At 39.7% G+C, this 19,807-nt stretch overlaps 1 protein-coding gene across 1 annotated transcript in view; it reads right to left on the bottom strand.

Annotated features, from left to right (window-relative positions):
* The window catches only part of LOC134227307 (ras association domain-containing protein 10), a 122,099-nt gene that overhangs the window by 29,267 nt on the left and 73,025 nt on the right, over window positions 1-19,807 (bottom strand). Inside the window, exon 2 of the mRNA XM_062708689.1 lies at window positions 17,315-17,374. The gene's annotated coding sequence lies outside the window, so the exon portion shown is untranslated. The remainder of the gene's footprint in view (window positions 1-17,314; window positions 17,375-19,807) is intronic.

Below are 19,807 nucleotides of genomic sequence, written 5' to 3'. Positions count from 1 at the left end.
TTAGACTGGAACCCAGCGGGACATCGCAGCAGAGGCAGACCCAGAGGCTCATGGCGGCGAAGCCTCAATAAAGAAATAAAAGAAGTCGACCGAAATCTAACCTGGCAACAGGTTAAAGCGATAGCCGGGCAACGCTCAGGATGGAGATCTTTCAAGTCGGCCCTTTGCACCACCGGAGGTGTACAGGTTCCGTAAGTAAGTAAGTAAGTCAGTGAATTATTTTTCCAAAAAATAAATCCTCATTTACTGACTAACTCAGTTATGTTCATATTTATTTGATATTTTTGAGTATGCTGAAAACTCGGTATTGTTAAATATTGCTGTTTAAATTACTGGGTGATCTGATCCGTATTCAGAAAGCTCAGTGAAGTTTTACCGACTCTGGTCAAATTAAGTAGCTGTATGGATAATAACGAGAAAGGTGACATCACTTTATAAAAAAATAAGCTTCTTGAGATAGAACATGAAGAACAAAAAGTAATCGAATTTATGATTTCGCAAATATTTTTCAGCTTTTGCAGACTTTCGTATTAGAATTTATTTACTTCTGGTTAAATGGTTAAATGGTTCAATGGTTTTTTTTTAAATTGGTTTTAAAATGTATTTCTATTTGATTAGTTATGTTTTTGATTCATCACTATTTTGATTTAATATATCTTATCTCTTTTAATTTGATTTGCATTATATTCATTCATGTAAAATTTGAAGATAATTTTCGTTATTTTTTTCATAGAAATCTTAAACTAAAACTAAACTTACTTAAATAACTTGGTTACGCATATGCACGGCACATGTTTCCGAAATTGAAACTAACTTTGCGAATCCACGTGTCTTGGAGGGACTCGTGGACATGCCAACGGCTTGCTTGGCTAAAGCAACAAACTAACAGTTCGCTGTTTGAATTCAACAAGGGTAATAGTTCCGATAGCCGTGGGTGTACCGTGTCTGAAACATAATTGATGAGCTTTTGAATGCACACTTAAGATAAGTGGAATAAAGTAGACTTAAGATAAGTGGAATAAAGTAGTGGAATAAAGTAGACTTAAGATAAGTAGTGAGTAAAGTAGTGGAATAAAGTAGGCAAAGAAATAGTAGTTGAACGTGCTTAGTTCCTCGCGCTAGTTTCAGTAACTTATAATAAATGATAACAAAATTTCAATATTTTGGTTTAGGTTACTGCAACTCGCGCTTTGACTCCGTTATTAGTGAAATTTAAACAACGAACAATTCGGCAGTGTTGTAGAAAAACCTTTGCAAGAAGTACATCATTCATTGCATTTTGAAATTTAGCCTCTGGAATGAGTTATTGATAAACTACTAAGTGTTCGAGCCCAAGTTACCAAAATCAAAAACATCCTTGTTTAACACGCTATGACTGTCAACTCTGCTCATCCTTCAGATTCACAAATTTAAATTTCTAAAATCCCGCAATAAATGTGGTACTTGTTTACAATAGCATTTCTTTTATCGCTATACTTTAGCAATCCGAAAGATAGATCAAAACGAAGAATGACAACCAAAAAGTTTCATAAAATCTATTTAACAACGCTACGCAATCGCCACGTGTAATTTAAAATAGGAAAGTTTCATGTTACAGTCGATTTCTGCTGCTGATACTTTCATACAGCGTACCCGTTTCACCTTGATTCCGGAATCCGGACTGTTTGCATGCGACTCATGCCGGTCCTTCATCACAATATCGAGCAGGGAACGAATAACTGAACAGCAGAATCGTTCGAACGCAACTCTGTGGTGATATCACTGCAGTGGTACACTGGAGTGAGGCACGCTGAGGATCTAACTGAAGTGAGAGAACTTGAGTGCACCTAAAATTCAATTCTCTAGAGTGGTGAGTGGGTGTACGCTGCCTTGATTTCTCTACGCAAGCGCTCTCTTACGCGCGCATACCAGATCACTCACAGCAGAAGGTTCATTTTACGCGCTGCGTTTTGATTCTCTTATCCTCATTTCGATAGAATCTCTTACACTCTAGTGTAAAACCCCAGTGAAATGACATCACTGGCGCTGAACTTTCCAATAGTCGGTCTAAACTCCTCCTCTTGGCCAACCTGAGCGTTCAAATCTCCTATGATGATTTTGACGTCGTGGCTTGGGCAGCTGTCGTACTCACGTTCCAGCTGCGCGTAGAATGCGTCCTTATCATCATCAGTGCTTCCGGAGTGTGGGCTATGGACGTTGATTATGCTGAAGTTGAAGAACCGGCCTTTGATCCTCAACCTGCACATTCTTTCATTGATCGGCCACCACCCGATCACGCGCCTTTGCATATCGCCCATCACTATGAAAGCTGTTCCCAGCTCGTGTGTATTGCCGCAGCTCTGGTAGATGGTATGATTACCTCAAAACGTTCGCACCATTGATCCCTTCCAGCAAACCTCCTGCAACATGTACTACAGTTGAAAGTGCAAAAATTCACAAATTGATTCAATATCATTGCCATAACATGTTAAATACGCTTTTCAATTTTTAACTAAAATTAGGATTCAAAGGAGTTACAGAGAGCCCCAGTTTTCTATAATATATAGTCTGAGAGCAATTTTATATAATCTTAAAACTTATGTTTAATCAAGCGTGGTTAACTAAATTTTAAATTTGGAGATCCGGAGCACCTACATGTATAACATAATTTAACTTATTTTATTACCCATAAGGCGGATTAAGCTGCTCAGCCCAACCGGAATCGTGCTGAATGGGTGGACCAATTCATCGTCGAGTGTATTTTCACTTGGTGCTGGTGCACTATGCCTGATATTTGACTCTTGAACTCCAATCCTAATTCCCAAGGTGTTTGAATTCCAGCTACATATTCTTGTCATAAGACGAGTTTGTACAATCCCATTGAAATTCCGAGTCGAGTCAAGTACGAGACACTGAAGACGGCCTTACTGTTGAGGTCGAAATACGTATCTGTCAAGATACATCGTGGAGGTGGTTATCGAATATAATTAACTCGTTGAAGTATTTATCGGCTTTGCAGTCTGATGACCAGCCAAAACGCTATATTAATTCTGATCCGACTTTCGGTACCTTTATTGGTTAGTCAAGATACAATTAAGTGGTGGAATTTCAATGGGAGCTTGAGCTTGAGCTTGATTGACTGCTCGTAGTTGCTACTCCATTATGACCAGATCAGCTGTTCTTGCACAGGGAACCAACAGATGTTTGCTTGGGACTAGCACACATCTACAATGTACAAGTACTGGTGATCTCATTTGTTAGGTCATACTGGCGCCTGCCACGTCAGAATGCAAGTCAATGTAGGGAAGGGGGAGGAAATGATGATGCAATCACTCGCCCACTGCAAGCCGAATATACCTCTGCACTTGCCACGAGATCATGCGGAATTTATTGGAATTTCTGGGTTAGGTTGGAGAGGCAGAGGTCCGTCTTGGTTAACGAGCTGCCAATGTGATAGATAGGAGAAGGTAACTCATGGAATTTCTAATTGGATGTAGGAAACGAGCTCTATAGTTCATTTCCAATTCTAGCAGATTACTGTTAGAATACTCAAGTTGAAGGTATAGGAATAGTAATGGAAACGGTATGGAAGTCCAGTCTAGCGATTGCTAGAACATGAGAAATAAAGAGAATGATACAAAGTAGGAGAATGGAACGAACCCACGACCTCCTGCGTATGAGGCAGAAGCAGTAGCCATATGACTACCAAGTCTGCTTCGAAAAAAGAGAGATCACGCACTGAACTGATGAATTTTATTACCGGCCGCGCAATGCAGAACACAATAATTCGTCCGACCACGCGATCGTTCTCTTAAGTGGTGGAATTTCAATGGGATTGTACAAACTCGTCTTATGACAAGTGAAGACATTCCACTAAAAAGCTGAAAATAATTTTCTCTACATATTCTTGCTTATTTTATAAATATTGTCTAAAAAAAGACCTCATGCGTTCGCTGTAGAAGGGTATAATGATGTGACCCCATCTCGGAGTCTGCCTGGTTAGTGCAAATATCAGTGATAAAAAAGTCGTCATCAGAACACTCACTTTCTTCTTTCCGTAGAGTGTCAGGCCACGCTTTAATCAAATTCGACTCGACTCTCGACTTCTGTCAAAATTATACACACACTTTTTTGGCGTAATCTAGTAACCACATCATCGATGAAATATCGAGTTAACTTACGTTAACTTATGTCGTTTTCGTTTTTGCGGTGTAGCTACACTCGTGCTACACTTTTGCACCGAAAATGTTCGTTTTTGATTTTCGTGCTACACCAGTGTAGCATTTTTCTTGCACTGAAACAAGCAGTGTAGCACCAGAAAAAATCAGAGTGTGCCGTGTAGTGTAGTTTGTTTTCAAGTTTCTCACGTTGTTATTGTTTTCTTTTTATGGTATCCATAACAAACAAACCCAACTGCACTCAAAATGTTCGTTTTTGCCGTGCAAAATGCTGCACTAAACAGTGTCGCTACACCTCAAAAACGAAAACGACATTAGTGTTAAATTATCGAACTACGATGATTATTGAGTTGATTCATCTTTATCGTAGCAACCGATAACGTTGAACACAATCAACTTTATCGGCGATAACGATAAATAATTAACGATTAACAACCCTGTTCCATAATATATCAAGGTCATGCTCTGTTCTGAAAATGTACTGGTTCCATATGATCCTAATTTACCGGTGGTGCTGGTGACGGATGCTTCGGGCAAAGGTGTTGGCGCTGTGCTGCTGCAAGTTTATCCAGATGGAAATTAAATCCAATTTACCTTTATTTTACAGTATTCAAAAGCCATGAACAAGAGTACACTCCAGAGTACACTGGATATTGAAGCATTGGCCGTTCACTATGCCGTCCGTAGTTTGAGTGGTTACTTGTTGGGACGCTATTTGAAAAAAAGGGCATTCCGGATATGGTGTTTGGCAAGCTACAGCGTTGACCAATTAGAACTTGGTAGCTATTTCAACTAACAGCTAACAAGGTAGCTGATTTCCTGTCGCGGTCATCAGTGAAATGCTGTACGAATGACGATGTTAATGATGAAGAGGTTTTGTTCCTGCAGTTCATAGAATCGGAGATTGTAGAATGGAAACAGCAGATCATTGAAAGTCGACGGGATGGTTAGCTATGTAAAGTCTGACTGACCAACCAATAGGAAAGATCCTGAACTAAAAAAAAAACGGAACTTATTGTTGAAGAAGGTGTGCTGATGAGGGCTATCGTATTGTAGTGCCTAACGGGTGGTCACTAAAAACGGGAATTTCAATACTTCAACATATTAGTAGATCAGTGCCATAGGTCAACCCAATCGGTCATCGGGGAATAAAGTTACAGCTTGTGGAAGTAGGGCATTTTGTATGAAAAACTCTGCTATTGTTTTGAGCACAGGTGGGAAGAAGTTGTTTTGAACACAGGTACAGTAAGAGTTGTAGTTTTCAAGATATTTAAAAATATATTTTTTGGCTTAGGACAACGTCTGTCTTTTTGCGAAAAAAATCGTTCTTAAATTGAGGATCGTCACTAAATCATGTAAGATTTTGAACATTAAAAAAGCCTTTATCTACCGATGGATTTTCAAGATTTTTATATCAATCGACTCGGAAACTCTGCAGCATTTTGTCAATGTCATTTAAACTCCTTAGCCGTGCGATAAGACGCGCGGCTACAAAGCAAGACCATGCTGAGTGTGGCTGGGTTCGATTCCCGGTGCGCCGGTCGAGGCAATTTTCGGATTGGAAATTGTCTCGACTTCCCTGGGCATAAAAGTATCATCGTACTAGCCTCATGATATACGAATGCAAACGACCCTTCGGGTATATTAATGTGGCGAATGAGGCTTAGCTTTTAAAGCCACGTAGGGTATCTGTTCCCATATAAATAACAGCCCGTATATTAATCTCAACCGTCGATAAACCAAATAAAAAATCAATTTAATTACCATTTCTCACATCGTATGTACACAATAATGGATGGAACACATTCTTGAAAGCTTGTAATATTATTCAAGATTTTGTTTATGTATCAAATTATATGTATTATGAACCAAATTATTAAAAGATAAAATTATAAAGCACTTTTTTTCTTTTTCCTACCTCTGAACTGATGGTTTGATGCACTGCTCGATTGCTACTAGCAGATTCATCTGTTTTCACGCCGTTATTTTCCACTCAATTTCAAGTCAACACAAATGTATTCTTTCAAAATTCACTTCACAACACATAACGCACATCACATTTTCACTATACATATAATTATACTTGAAAAACCAACGCGATTTCCTATAGTTTGATATAGGTTTATTACGAACAACGTCTAAATTATCCCTGTCCATATTCCAAACTGTTTACATGGCTTGCAGTACTCTCAAGGGTTGCCGACCTAGATTTTTATTTAAAAAATGCTTGAATGAACTTTTACTGTGAAATTCAACTCTTATGTTTTTAAAATAAGGAATATCGAAAAAATTATCTAATACAAACATAAAATTAAACTGATCAGTTGAAAAACTACAACAAAAGCTGCAATTTTGTAATTATATTTCAACTCAAATACAAAACATCGACGAATTCGGCATCACTGCAATCATATCGTTACGTATACACTATACACACAAGTAATAGTGTGCGTATTTTATGTTGGAAACAGTATTATTGATATAGGTGCAAGTAGAGGCCTGAATAAGAGAAACGCGGATAAGTATGTGCCGCCAATCGAACCGTCAAAAAACAGCAGCCAATCGAGCAGGAGACCTGTCAAGCAGCCAAAATGTTGGCTCAAATACTGAAAACGGCTAAATTCGATTTCATGCCATTTTTAAATAAACAAATTTTACATAAGTTTGCAATAATATATGCAAGTTATTTATAGATTATGAAATGAAATTGCATTGTTTATTGGATTCTATTGTTTAATTATGTGGACACATTAAATAGCGGATTGTGAGACTTTATCTACATAAACCATTTCTTCCTTTTCATGTGTTGTTCTTTGATGAAGAAGAATGAATGCAGTGTTGGCAGAGTCACATTTTTTTTTATCCGCGTTTCTCTTATTCAGGCCTCTAGGTACAAGCATAGGATTAACTGTTTTTGAATGTTATTGAAATAGGTACATGGCGGTGATGATGTTGTTTAGCTAAATACTTTTAGAATGTGATAATAATTTCTTTTTTGAAGTTGCCAAATTGTTCTCAATTAAAAATTACGTGAGGCGAGCATAATTATTCTCATGTTTCTTGATTATTGGGTGAGAAATCAATGCATTTCATATGCGCATTGCCTTATTGTTATTGATATAGGAACAGATAACCCTAAATAAAACTTCTACTACTACTACCCTCCGGGTATAAAAACGCCCATGATTCGCGCTCGTGCGTAATTTCTGTACGATGATCCACGGTGACTGATCACGGAGAGCGCGAATGGAGAGCGCACAGAACGATGGCGCTGGTGGCGGTCCTAGCATCGATGGCGGTGGTCTTTGCATCTGTAGCGGTTTAGCGACATACTATCGAGTGGATATCGTCGGCATCAGTGGCACTCCAGGTTCTGGATCTGGTTTTATTGCTGGACCAATAAATTGATTCTTTTCAGGACCACCATTTTATACAAGGGAAGGTTGTTGTGTGAAGAATTTTCTTTAAAAGGCAAACTAACCGCTTTCCGATGCCAGAAAATTACCGTCGGTAAAAGAATCACGAACGCGCATCGGAGGGAGGTGCCACAAATCAACACCAAGTTTTCTAAATAACTTATGTATCTGCTTTTGTAAACAAAAATTTAAACTTCGATTTGCCGAATTTGATAGCACTCCCATGCAAACAGGTAGCCGAAGGCTTCCCCTACGTATTGAAGGTGTTGGTTTGCGTGGGAGTGCTATCAGATTCGGCAAATCGACATATGAATCTTTGTTTATAAAATCAGATAAGTCGTTTGGACTACTACCGACGGAAACTATCTGCCATCAACAAGTGAATCATTTGTATTTTGATCAAAATTCGTCTCGCCTTAATTTATGGCTTAAGAGCTGCTTTCATTGATGATAGCCAATCGATGGTACTTCAGACACCACCGAAAGTTCCTCCTGAAATTCCTTCGGATGTTCCTCCAGGAATTCATCCGCAAGTTCCTCCTGTGATTCCTCCGGAAGTTCCTCCAGGCATTTCTCCGGAAGTTCCCCCAGAAGCTCCTCCAGGAATTCCTTCGGAAGTTCCTACTAGGGAATTTCTCCGGAAGTTCATCAAAGATTTTTTTTCCGAAAATTCCTCAAAAGAATCCCTTCGGAAGTTCTTCAAAGGAATCTCCAGGAAGATTCTCAAAGGAATTCCTCCGGAAGTTTCTCGAAGGAATTCGTCTGAAAATTTCTCAAAGGAATTCAACCGGAAGTTCCTCGAAGGAGTTTCTCCGAAAGTTCTACAAAGGAGTTCCTCGAAGGAATTTCTCCAGACGTTCCTCAAATAAATTCCTTTGGAAGTTCCTCAAAGGAGTTCCTCCGGGAGTTGTACAAAGGAGTTTCTATGGAAGTTCTACAAAGGAATTACTCCAGAGATTCCTGAAAAGAATTTCTCGGGAAGTTCCACAAAGGGATTCCTCCGGAGGTTCTATCAAGGAATTCCTCCGAAAGTTTCTCAAAGGAATTTGGGGAACTTCCGGAGAAATTAATTTCTGGAACTTCGGAAGGAATTTCTTTGAGGAACTTCCGAAGGAATTCCTTTGAGGAACTTCCAAAGTAATTCCTTTGAGGAATTTCCGGAGGAATTCCTTTGAGGAACTTCCGGAAGAATTCCTTTGAGGTATTGAAAGGTTTCCAGTCGTTTTAACAAACTGGAAATCGCCATCTTGAATTCCAAAATTTCAAATTCTAACATGCAGACAAACATATTTTTGGGTAGATTTGTACCAGCAAACATCATTTTAAACGAGAGAAAATACTTTCCAGCTACTTTTATTAACTAAATCATGAGCTAAAGGGAGAATCGAGCGGAATAGGCTAATTTTGAGTTATTTCACGCACAGAATTCAATGTAGTCCATTTCCCCAATGGACTGACTGACTCATGATTGACATTTGAGAGCTCTCCGAGAGAGCTAAATAAGATTTTCCGATGATTAATTCGCTTATATTTTGGGAAAAATCGGACAAAATGGACCCTTTCGTAAATCACGAAACGATTAGATTATGCTGTCTGTATGTATTTAAACGCGAGGAATTACTTTCGTGCAGCCTATTTAACTAAAACTGAGTTTAGGGTAGAATCGGGCAAAATAAGCTAATGTTGAGTTATGTCACGTACAGAATTCAACGCAATCCATTTAACCAATATTCCATCAACACTTGAGTGATATTTGAGTCCTCTCCGGGAGCGGCAAATAAGATTTTCCGTTGATTAATTCGTCTTTATGGTGTATTTTGGGGAAAATCGGGAAAAATGGGCCCTTTCCGATATCACCAATCGATTCCTCGGATTTACATAAGAATGGGGTTTTTCCGGACCTCTAAAATAGCGGCATCTAAATAAGTACCGTCACGGGCCCTTTTATTCCCATTGTGCTATGATTTATTATGAATCATGTCTGAGTACCTGTCAAGGATTGTGTATTTATAAAATTTATTTAATTAAGGATTTATATTTATAAAATGATTGAAAAATTGAAAATATTTTTTTCGAAATAGTGAAAACATTTGTTTCGAAATAGTGATATTACTGTATTAAACAATCTGATCCAACAACCTTTAAGATTATAGAGAGAGTATGTATTGATCTGGGGCGCGCGCGAAAGATTTTTTTTGCATCGTGGCGAGGAAAACAAGAAGAAGGCGCTGTGACGCCATGCACACATCATAGTTTCTTACGATTAACCCTTTTGTTACCGACAGGGTACCCGGGTACCTTTTTCGTTTTCAAGTGAAATTTTTTTAGGGTTCTGAACATCGCAGGAAATTGAAACTCCGTGACATCTTCAAACTCGGCAAAATTAAGGTTTGGGTGGTACGAAAATGATAATCCAGTAAGGGGGGGCTTGGAGAGGGGCTTCTGAATATTTTTACCCCGTAACGTACCGACAGGGTACCCGGGTACCCACGTTTTGGTATGACCATAACTTCGTCAGTTTTCAACCGATTTCGACGATTCCTTTTGCTATGGATTAAGAAATTCATCCTCTATCCGTTCCATGTCACATAGGACCGATCCGGATTATCTGGTTACCGGAGTTCCGGATTTGCTAGACCATGTCTCAAAAATGGAGAAGATGATCTTATAGAATCCAAATGATGATTTCTTGTACCCTGAGCTACCAGTTTCGCAGAAAATTCGAGGATTATGACTTCCCAACGTATTAGGACCACGTGATCATATGGACTCGGAACGGACATCCCGGAATAGGTTCCCGTGGGCCCTATAGTGGCCGCAAATTTATTCCTGGCAATATGGGTATCAAAATTCTTGAAATTGTTTCGGGAACATGTTATTCATATAGTTGAAACCATAGGATGGATATGAACCGGAACGGTCATTCTGGAACAGGTTCCCGGAGGGCCCGTAGTGGCCAAAAACTCATTTTGAATAAACCCTAGCAATATGGGTATCAAAATTCTTGGAATTGTTCCGAAAACATGTTTTCCATGTAGTTGAGACCATAGGATGGATATGAACCGGAACGGTCATTTTGGAACAGGTTCCCGGAGGGTCCGTAGGGGTCAAAAACTCATTTAGAATGAACCCTAGCAATATGGGTATCAAAATTCTTGGAATTGTTCCGCAAACATAATTTCCATGTAGTTGAGACCATAGGATGGATATGAACCGGAACGGTCATTTTGGAACAGGTTCCCGGAGGGTCCGTAGGGGCCAAAAACTCATTTAGAATGAACCCTAGCAATATGGGTATCAAAATTCTTGGAATTGTTCCGCAAACATAATTTCCATGTAGTTGAGACCATAGGATGGATATGAACCGGAACGGTCATTCTGGAACAGGTTCCCGGAGGGCCCGTAGTGGCCAAAAACTCATTTAGAATAAACTCTAACAATATGGGTATCAAAATTCTTGGAATTGTTCTGGAAACATATTTTCCATGTAGTTAAGACCATAGGATGGATATCAACCGGAACGGTCATTCTGGAATAGGTTCCCCGAGGGTCCGCAGGGGCCAAAGACTCATTTAGAATAAACCCTGGCAATATGGGTATCAAAATTTTTGAAATTGTTCCGGAAACATGTTTTCCATGTACTTGAGACCATAGATTGGATATGACCCAGAACGGTCATTCTGGAACAGGTTCCCGGAGGGGAGGGCCTAAAGTGATCATTAATTCATTTGGTAGAATCCCTGGCAATATGGGTATCAATATTCTTGGAATTGTTCCGGAAACATGTTTTCCATGTAGTTGAGACCATAGGATGGATATCAACCGGAATGGTCATTCTGGAACAGGTTCCCCGAGGGCCTACAGTGACCATAAATTCATTTGGGAGAATCCTTGGCAGTATGGGTATCAAAATTCTTGGAATTGTTCCGGAAACACGTTTCCATGTAGTTGAGACCATAGGATGGATATCAACCGGAATTGTCATTCTGGAACAAGTTCCCGGAAGGCCAGCAGGGGCCAAAAACTCATTTAGAATAAACCCTGGCAATATGGGTATCAAAATTCTTGGAATTCTTCCTGAAACATGTTATTCATAAAGTTGAAACCATAAGATGGATATCAACCAGAACAGTCATGCTAGAACAAATTCCCGAAAGGCCTTTAGTGGCCACAAACTCATTTAGAAGACACCCTGGCATCAAAGTTCTTGAAATATTTTCGGAAACATGTTTTTCCAAGAAGATGGGACTGATGTTGGGTCATCAGGCTGAATGGCTGTTAGGCCGAATGGTTATTGGGTCGAATGAGAAGTGAGGAGTGAATGGTGAGAAGTGAGCAGTGAGAAATTGAGAGTAAAAAGTGAAAAGTGAAAAGTGAAATGAGAGAAATGAGAAGAGAGAAGTGAAAAGTCACACAGTGTTGACCCGATTTTGTCACTCTCCGATTTTATCTACCTCCGACTTTATCACATTTTCGACCCGATTTCATCACGTTCCGCTTTTGTCACGTTTTTGACCCATTTTGCATCCATAAATTTTTTTGAAAATTTCAGTCGTTCTTTTTATTTTTGTAAATTATTCAGCAAACACCAATGATACTTACAGCGTCTGTGGTTCATTATAAATCATTTCTGAGTATCTGTCAAGAATTTTTAAGTTTTTTTGACAAGAAATAACGGGAAAAGAGAGAGCAAGTGTTTCTTCTAAATGAGGGTCCCTTCGGAAACCTGTGTGAGAATGACCGGTCCATTGTCAAACCATCTTATGGCCTAATAACCCAAAAGATCATGCTTCCGAAACAATTTCATGAATTTTGATACCCACATTGCCTGGGCTTCTTCAAAATGAGTTTGTGGCCACTTTAGGCCCCACGGGAACCTGTTCCAGGATGACCGGTCCGTTGTCAAACCATCCTATGGTCCAATTACTTATCGGATCATGCTTCCGATACAATTTCATGAATTTTGATACCCATATTGCCAGGGTTTCTTCAGAATGAGTTCGTGGCCACTCTAGACCCCACGGGAACCTGTTCCAGGATGACCGGTACGTTGTCAAACCATCCAATGGTCCAATTACTTATCAGATCATGCTTCCGAAACAATTTCATGAATTTTGATACCCATATTGCCAGGGTTTCTTCAGAATGAGTTTGTAGCCACTTTAGGCCCCACGGGAACCTGTTCCAGGATGACCGGTCCGTTGTCAAACCATCCTATGGTCCAATTACTTATCGGATCATGCTTCCGATACAATTTCATGAATTTTGATACCCATATTGCCAGGGTTTCTTCAGAATGAGTTCGTGGCCACTCTAGACCCCACGGGAACCTGTTCCAGGATGACCGGTACGTTGTCAAACCATCCAATGGTCCAATTACTTATCAGATCATGCTTCCGAAACAATTTCATGAATTTTGATACCCATATTGCCAGGGTTTCTTCAGAATGAGTTTGTAGCCACTTTAGGCCCCACGGGAACCTGTTCCAGGATGACCGGTCCGTTGTCAAACCATCCTATGGTCCAATTACTTATCGGATCATGCTTCCGATACAATTTCATGAATTTTGATACCCATATTGCCAGGGTTTCTTCAGAATGAGTTCGTGGCCACTCTAGACCCCACGGGAACCTGTTCCAGGATGACCGGTACGTTGTCAAACCATCCAATGGTCCAATTACTTATCAGATCATGCTTCCGAAACAATTTCATGAATTTTGATACCCATATTGCCAGGGTTTCTTCAGAATAAGTTTGTGGCCACTTTAGGCCCGACGGGAACCTGTTTCCGGAATAACCGTTCCGGTATTAATTCATAAAATGGTCCTGTAACGTAGTTAAGTTATATTCTTTAAATTTCCAACGAAGTTGATTAGTCATAACGCAAGAAATCTTCATTTGGTTGAATATATATCTTCAATTCACACATACTTTGGGACTTGGCCCAGTTAATCCGGAATTCTGGTCACCAGGTAATCCGAATCGGTTCTCTGTAACATGTATCGAATAGCGGGTAAGTTCCTGCATCCGTAGCAACCAAAATCGTCGAAATCGGTGAAAAACTGACTATGTTATGATCATTTTAAGTCCGTGGGTACCCGGGTACCCTGTTTTTTTTGTCGGTAACAAAAGGGTTAAACCAAAAATATATATTGTTGATTATAACAATCGGTCTATTATTAAATCAAAAAGAATTGATTGTTGATTTTACAATATTTTCCCATTGAATCAACAATATTATTGTAATTTTAACAATATTCGTGATTGATCAGAGCTTGTTTAAATTATATTAGGCGTGTGTTTTTTAATGCGTATTTATTTTTTCGTGAAAGGAAAAATTGTTTTTTTAAGATAGCACGAAAGTGAGAGCAAATTAATAAAAATAAGTGAAATATAATTGAGGCTAGAATGAGGAGTTAACAATTTATTGACTATACACGTAAGTTTAAACGATAAAAATAATGTTCAGAAAACATTTAACGTCGTTTTTTTGCATTTTCAGAATGAAATATGTATAGAAATTTGAATTGTGGACGGAAACATTCGGGGGAAATTATTCCTGCTTTTCCGGCATCATAAAGTAAAGGTGAATAAGTATAATTTGGATTTATAACTAACGACAAACTCATAAAAAAGAACATTTCATTCTCAGGGTTTTCTTCAGTTACATCATCCTAACCCAAACAATAGCATTGCAGCAACTTCCAAGGCAAATTCGCAATGACAAAGAGTACATATATTGTTAGGGGTTGCTCGTATATTGATTCCCTGAATATGAATGATAATATGAATACCCTAAACTAACTGATTGGAAAAATAAAATAAATCTCACACTTTTTTTTTTTTTTTTGATAAAAAAAACATAATTTGGTTTCATTTTTTCGTTTGAAAGCTATTCTCGCTAGTGTCCAAGTGAGCAGAGTTTCACACCGAAAACCGATTTTGTTTTTAAATACCACATAAGAAAAACTTCGGATACAGCCACATTCAACAACTCAATACATATTGTTATTCAAATGTCATGAATATTCATTCAATGCCGCAACTTGCATTAGGTGCCAAAGCCTCATTGGTTTAAAATCTAAATAATCGTCCATGACATAATTAAAGAATCAATTCAAATCTCGAGAACGAAAACATTCGAGTATCAAGTTAACGTACGTCGTCGGCGTCGTATCCATTGACTGCGAAGATATCGAATAGAAGGCGCAACATCGATCTGCCGGGTACCTACCCAGCACTGCCATGTGTGTTCTAATGTGTCTTGCAACGACGACACGACGGTCGAACGTGCCAAGTAAGAATCTCAAAATACTTTAGAGCATATAATCTTAAGCCGTGGTTTCACGGAATGAAAAGCTTCCATTCGAATCAATGAGCAAAGCAAGTGCTGTTTGCTTTGGAAGTAGATCAGAGCGCTTTGGCAGGATGTCGACAGTCAAGAGTCTCATTCATATTGCGGTGCACTAACTAACTAGCATTTACGAGGGCCACTACTCGCCGGTGGTTGGAAAGAGCATTTAATGGGATCAAATCCAGTCAGAGGTGGTCGTTTTGGTGTCATTGTGTGGATTACTGGTACCATAAATCTTCCTAATGGGGTGGTAGATCGATGATATATCAATCCAGTGTGGTGAAGCGGTAAATTACGCACCATAATTTGTAGTTTTCTCAACATTATGCGTGAAGCAGGTTTGACCAATCGTTCTGCATGCGGTAGTGCTTTGGGCTCGGCCTCTAATGAATAGTTGTTTCGAGGGAGATCAGATATTCGTTCAACCTTCTACATTGTCGCTGATTTATATCTTACTGCATGTTATTAAGGGTTACTTGCCAATTACTAGTTGTTAGAAGTCATTCAAACAAATTGTGGAATGTTTGAGCTCTTTTAAATTTGAAATAGCGTTTAAAAAAAATCATTAGAAAATCGGTATTATATTTACAAAAAAAAGAATCAAAGAATATTGTGGCCAAATTTTATAAAATTTGGTCAACAAAAACCCCCCTGACAATAATAGAACAAAACCTGTCAAAGCCGTCTTTTCCCCTAGATCAGCGGTTCTCAACCTGGGGTACATGTACCCCTGGGGGTAGCTTCGCTAGACACAGGGGGTACCTCGGATAAAAATGCGTAATGGCGGACGTAGTACAATACCAACCAAAACATATTGAAAATGTTTGGATAATTTTGTATTTCTATAATTTCAAAACTTATAAACTGTCTTGTACATAATACGTATAGTGATCAGTAAATCAAAGCCAATTGAATCCTGCCCTCCACAACCAAGGGATACGGAACAAAACATCGAACGAATGGACACATTCAAAAGAAAAATCTTCTATGCAATCTAGCAGATCGATGCTTCTTAACTAAAATCTAGAATTCGAATTTTCGGAAGCCTTCGTTTGAGAGGCATAAAGGCTTATTTTCGAAAAGGTCGATTATTTCGTTAAATTTGTAAGAGGATTAGAAGCATCTTTCTACGTTTCTCGGAAGCGTTCTTCCAAGCTGCTCGAAGCCCGCCTTTCAAGAGGTTTGGAAGTCTTATCTCAAGAGGCTTGGACGACTTCTTTCAAGAGGCCTGGAGGAGTCGTTTCAATATGCCTGGAAGCTTCGTTATAAGAGTCCCAGAGTCCTCCTTTCAAGAGGATCGGAAGGTTCCTTTTAAAAGGCTCCTTCAAAGAGGCATGGAAGCCAACTTTCAGAAGGACGGAAGCCTCCTTTCAAGGGGCCTGGAAGTTTTCAAGAGGCCCGAAAGCCTCCTTTCAAGAGGCCCGGAAGGCTCCTTTCAAGAAGCCCGGAAGCCTCCTTTCAAGAGGCCCGGAAGCCTCCTTTCAAGAGGCCCGGAAGCCTCCTTTCAAGAGGCTTGGAAGCTTTTTTTCGAGAAGCTCGAAAGCCTCCTGTCAAAAAGATTGGCAGGCTCCTTTCGAAAGGCTCGAAAGATTTCTCTCAAGTGGTCAGGAGCCTTTTTTCAAGATGTTCGGAAGCCTCCTTTCAAGAAGCCCGGAAGTCTTTATTCAAAAGACCCGGAAACCTCCTTTCAAGAAGCCCGGAAGCCTCGTTTTAAGTGGCATGGACGCCTCCTTTAAAGAGTCTTGGAAGCAGCCTTCCAAGAAGCTCAGAAGGCTACCTTTAAGAGGCTCGGAAGCCTCCTTTCAAGAATCTTGGAAGCCTCCTTTCAAGAGGCTCGGAAGCCTTCTTTCAAAAGGCTCGGAAGCCTTCTTTCAAAAGGCTCGGAAGCCTCATTTAAAGGGGCATAGAAGCAACCTTTACAAGAGGCCCGGAAGCCTCGTTTTAAGAGATCGAAAACCTTTTAGCAAAAAGCTCGAAAGGATCTATTCAAGAGACTCGGGAGGTTCTGTTAAAAGGCTTGGAAACATCTTTTCAAGAGGCTCAGAAGCCTCTGTTCTAGGGGGTTCCTCAGTTAATTCAAAAGTTTGAAGGGGTACCTGTCATGAGAAAGGTTGAGAACCGCTGCCCTAGATGAAATCATCGAAATAACACCTTACGAAGATGTAGGAACAAATTGCAAACCTAGAATACAAAAGTGGATAAATATGAACAAGCTTCAAAGATAAATTCGCACTTTTCTACTGGATTTATTCCCGTATTTCAACAAGCCTTGACATACAGCACTTTATTTGTTTGTGTTGGTAAATAATGGTAGATATAAATGTATTTAACAAAATAGTGTTTGACTAATATTAGCCTATCATAAATATGCATAAAAAAAACTTACCTATAGATCCAATTTCTCCAGAAAGAAATTATGTAGCACCATGACGAGATAATTTTGAATCTGCAAATCAAATAGAAAAATAAAACAGATTAATCCACCTGAAAGCCAATTGATCAATTCGTAACAGTTGATTTATGTGTGACACTTCATTCTCTGAACCTTCTATCAAAATTTAATTTTATCATGTTCACACCCAGGCCTATCAGTACACCTGGTATATGCGAAACTAATGTTGTAATGAATATTAAATCAACAAATTTACATGTAGGTTAACAATAATTGCAGTTGAAAAAGAAACCTTCAATACGTATGCAAACCCCATTTCGGTATCATAATCTTGAGAACGAGCTCGCATCGAATCGTCTAAGCATAAGATAAAACGTGCTTGCAGCAGTCGATTAAGCCAAGTGCGCTAGCTCGAATGCATAAATTTGAATGGATAAACACAAAATCACTGCCACGGGTACCGACCGACAGAGACCTACCCCCTGCACCCATCCGTAACCATCCATCAGTAAGCCCGAAAGTACTCTTCTAAGCATTTGGCCTTTACCTAGTAGCACTTCTTGCCGAGCAAGATCACATGGTTGGAGTTTTTTTTCTGTGTTCGCTTGCGGACTCATACAACGTGCTCCACTAGCGTCAACCAGCTAACCCATAACAATCTTCAGGTGCGCTCTAAAAGCGTCTAAGCTCTGCGCTTCGCGGACCGCAAGAGGCCTCCGACAACTTTCAAGGAGTGTTTCTCTCCCAGGCAATGACAACGCGCTCAGTGCATGGGGATTTCTGGTTTTCAATTTGCAAACAAGCGGCAAATAATTGGCCCCGAATTCAATTATTTCTCATCGTCCCGAGAGTTTGACGAACTGCGGGCGGGCCCGTGCGGAGTTTCAGCCAGTGGATTGACGCGAAAGAGCACGGTGGGTTAACCTTTTCAGAAATGTGCGCGACTTGTTTGAATGAACGAGGCACCGGCGACAATGACGTTGGGGGATGATGGATAGATGGAGAAGATTGCTGTCGCCATAAAACATTTTTAGAGGAGAAGACACAATAGCTGTAAAAAAGGTGCATTAGTACTTCCAAAAGACATTGAACGGCACAAAGTTTCATTGCATTTGGGTCCTTCCAAATATAAGTTGAAGGTTGCGTTGTTAAGTTCAGTACTCGGACTACTATACCAAAACAATCTTCAGGTTGTAAAAAGCGGTACAGTAGTTAATGACTGCGGAAGAATGCGTATTGATAGACATCGTCTAAACAATTCTAAATTGTCTTTGTGATCATCCCCAGAACCTCTGGTGGACTTCATATAAGATCAATTTGTTTTAATTCCACGAGTATACATCAATTTGCACCAGTGATTATTCTGCAGTGGTTAATTGCTGTGGCGGTTGACTCTGGAAGGCAGATAGTGAATATCATCGCGTGTAATTATCAAATCCGGTATGGAACACACATCGTCAACCTGACCATGGTTTCCAGCCCGACAAACAAAGCCCGTTTTTAAGATTTTAAGTGGTTTGTGTTTTTTTTCTTCTTGCTTAATAAATGCATAGCCTTGTGCTGTGACTGAGAAGTAATCAACATCTTAGTGGAGATAAATTATTTTGACAATTGCAGATCTGATGTCTGGTGCGACATATAATCCTTGTTTCACAGGATATACAGAAAAAGGAAATAAAATGAATGTATTTAAACATACAGTAGCATAGAAGAGTTCTTTTTAAAAACAACACTGGACGACAAATTCAGTAAAAAAATTGTGTTTGCGATGCTCATGTGTTGCATTTCGCGACCTATGAAATCGATCGTTTGATTGGAAAAAATCCGAGATTATTTGGTCAAAAAGTTGGAAAAGACACATAGCTTTAACGACGTTGATGTCACTTGCATATTTGCATGATTGCATGTTCATATAAGTTAAAATACTAAGTTATTACAATAATCTAAGCTATTACGATATCTGAATGTTCCCATAAGTGTTTTCAGGCGAAAATGGGCCTCCCAGGGGTAACGATAGGTAGGAATTTCAAAAACTTTTCAGCAGAATATAAGTATAAAATAATACAGCGATTCCATAAAAAAAAATTAAAGTCGATTCTCCGATTTTGGTCAAAATATGTATGAATGGGCTGCAAAATGGTGGGTTGACATCAAGGAAGGAGCGCCCAACAGAGCTCTGGTCCCCACAAGTCCCTATCTGACGCTTCCACGGGTCGTCCGATGACAAAAGACCGCCAGCTAATGGTTGTGTACTTAGCTGGTAGTGCAGCCTGGGCACTGTTGTCCTTCTGACATCAGCTAGAGTGAGAAGGTACGCCTCGAGCATCTGTTCACCAGGAGGTGCGGCTCAAACTGCGTCTGCCTGGTACCCAGCGGCTGATTAACGAAATGCTGTATCGCGTCAGCTATACATTACCTAAGGTGTCAGCCCCATCATCGCGATGTAGGTAACGCGACCCCGGTAAGGTAGCTTACTGAAGCCTCTCA

The sequence above is a fragment of the Armigeres subalbatus genome, chromosome 3 (genome assembly GCF_024139115.2).
Source record: "Armigeres subalbatus isolate Guangzhou_Male chromosome 3, GZ_Asu_2, whole genome shotgun sequence".
Classification (NCBI taxonomy): Eukaryota; Metazoa; Arthropoda; class Insecta; order Diptera; family Culicidae; genus Armigeres; species Armigeres subalbatus.
The sequence above is the reverse complement of the archived record's forward strand: the minus strand, read 5'-3'. Positions and strand labels throughout refer to the sequence as shown.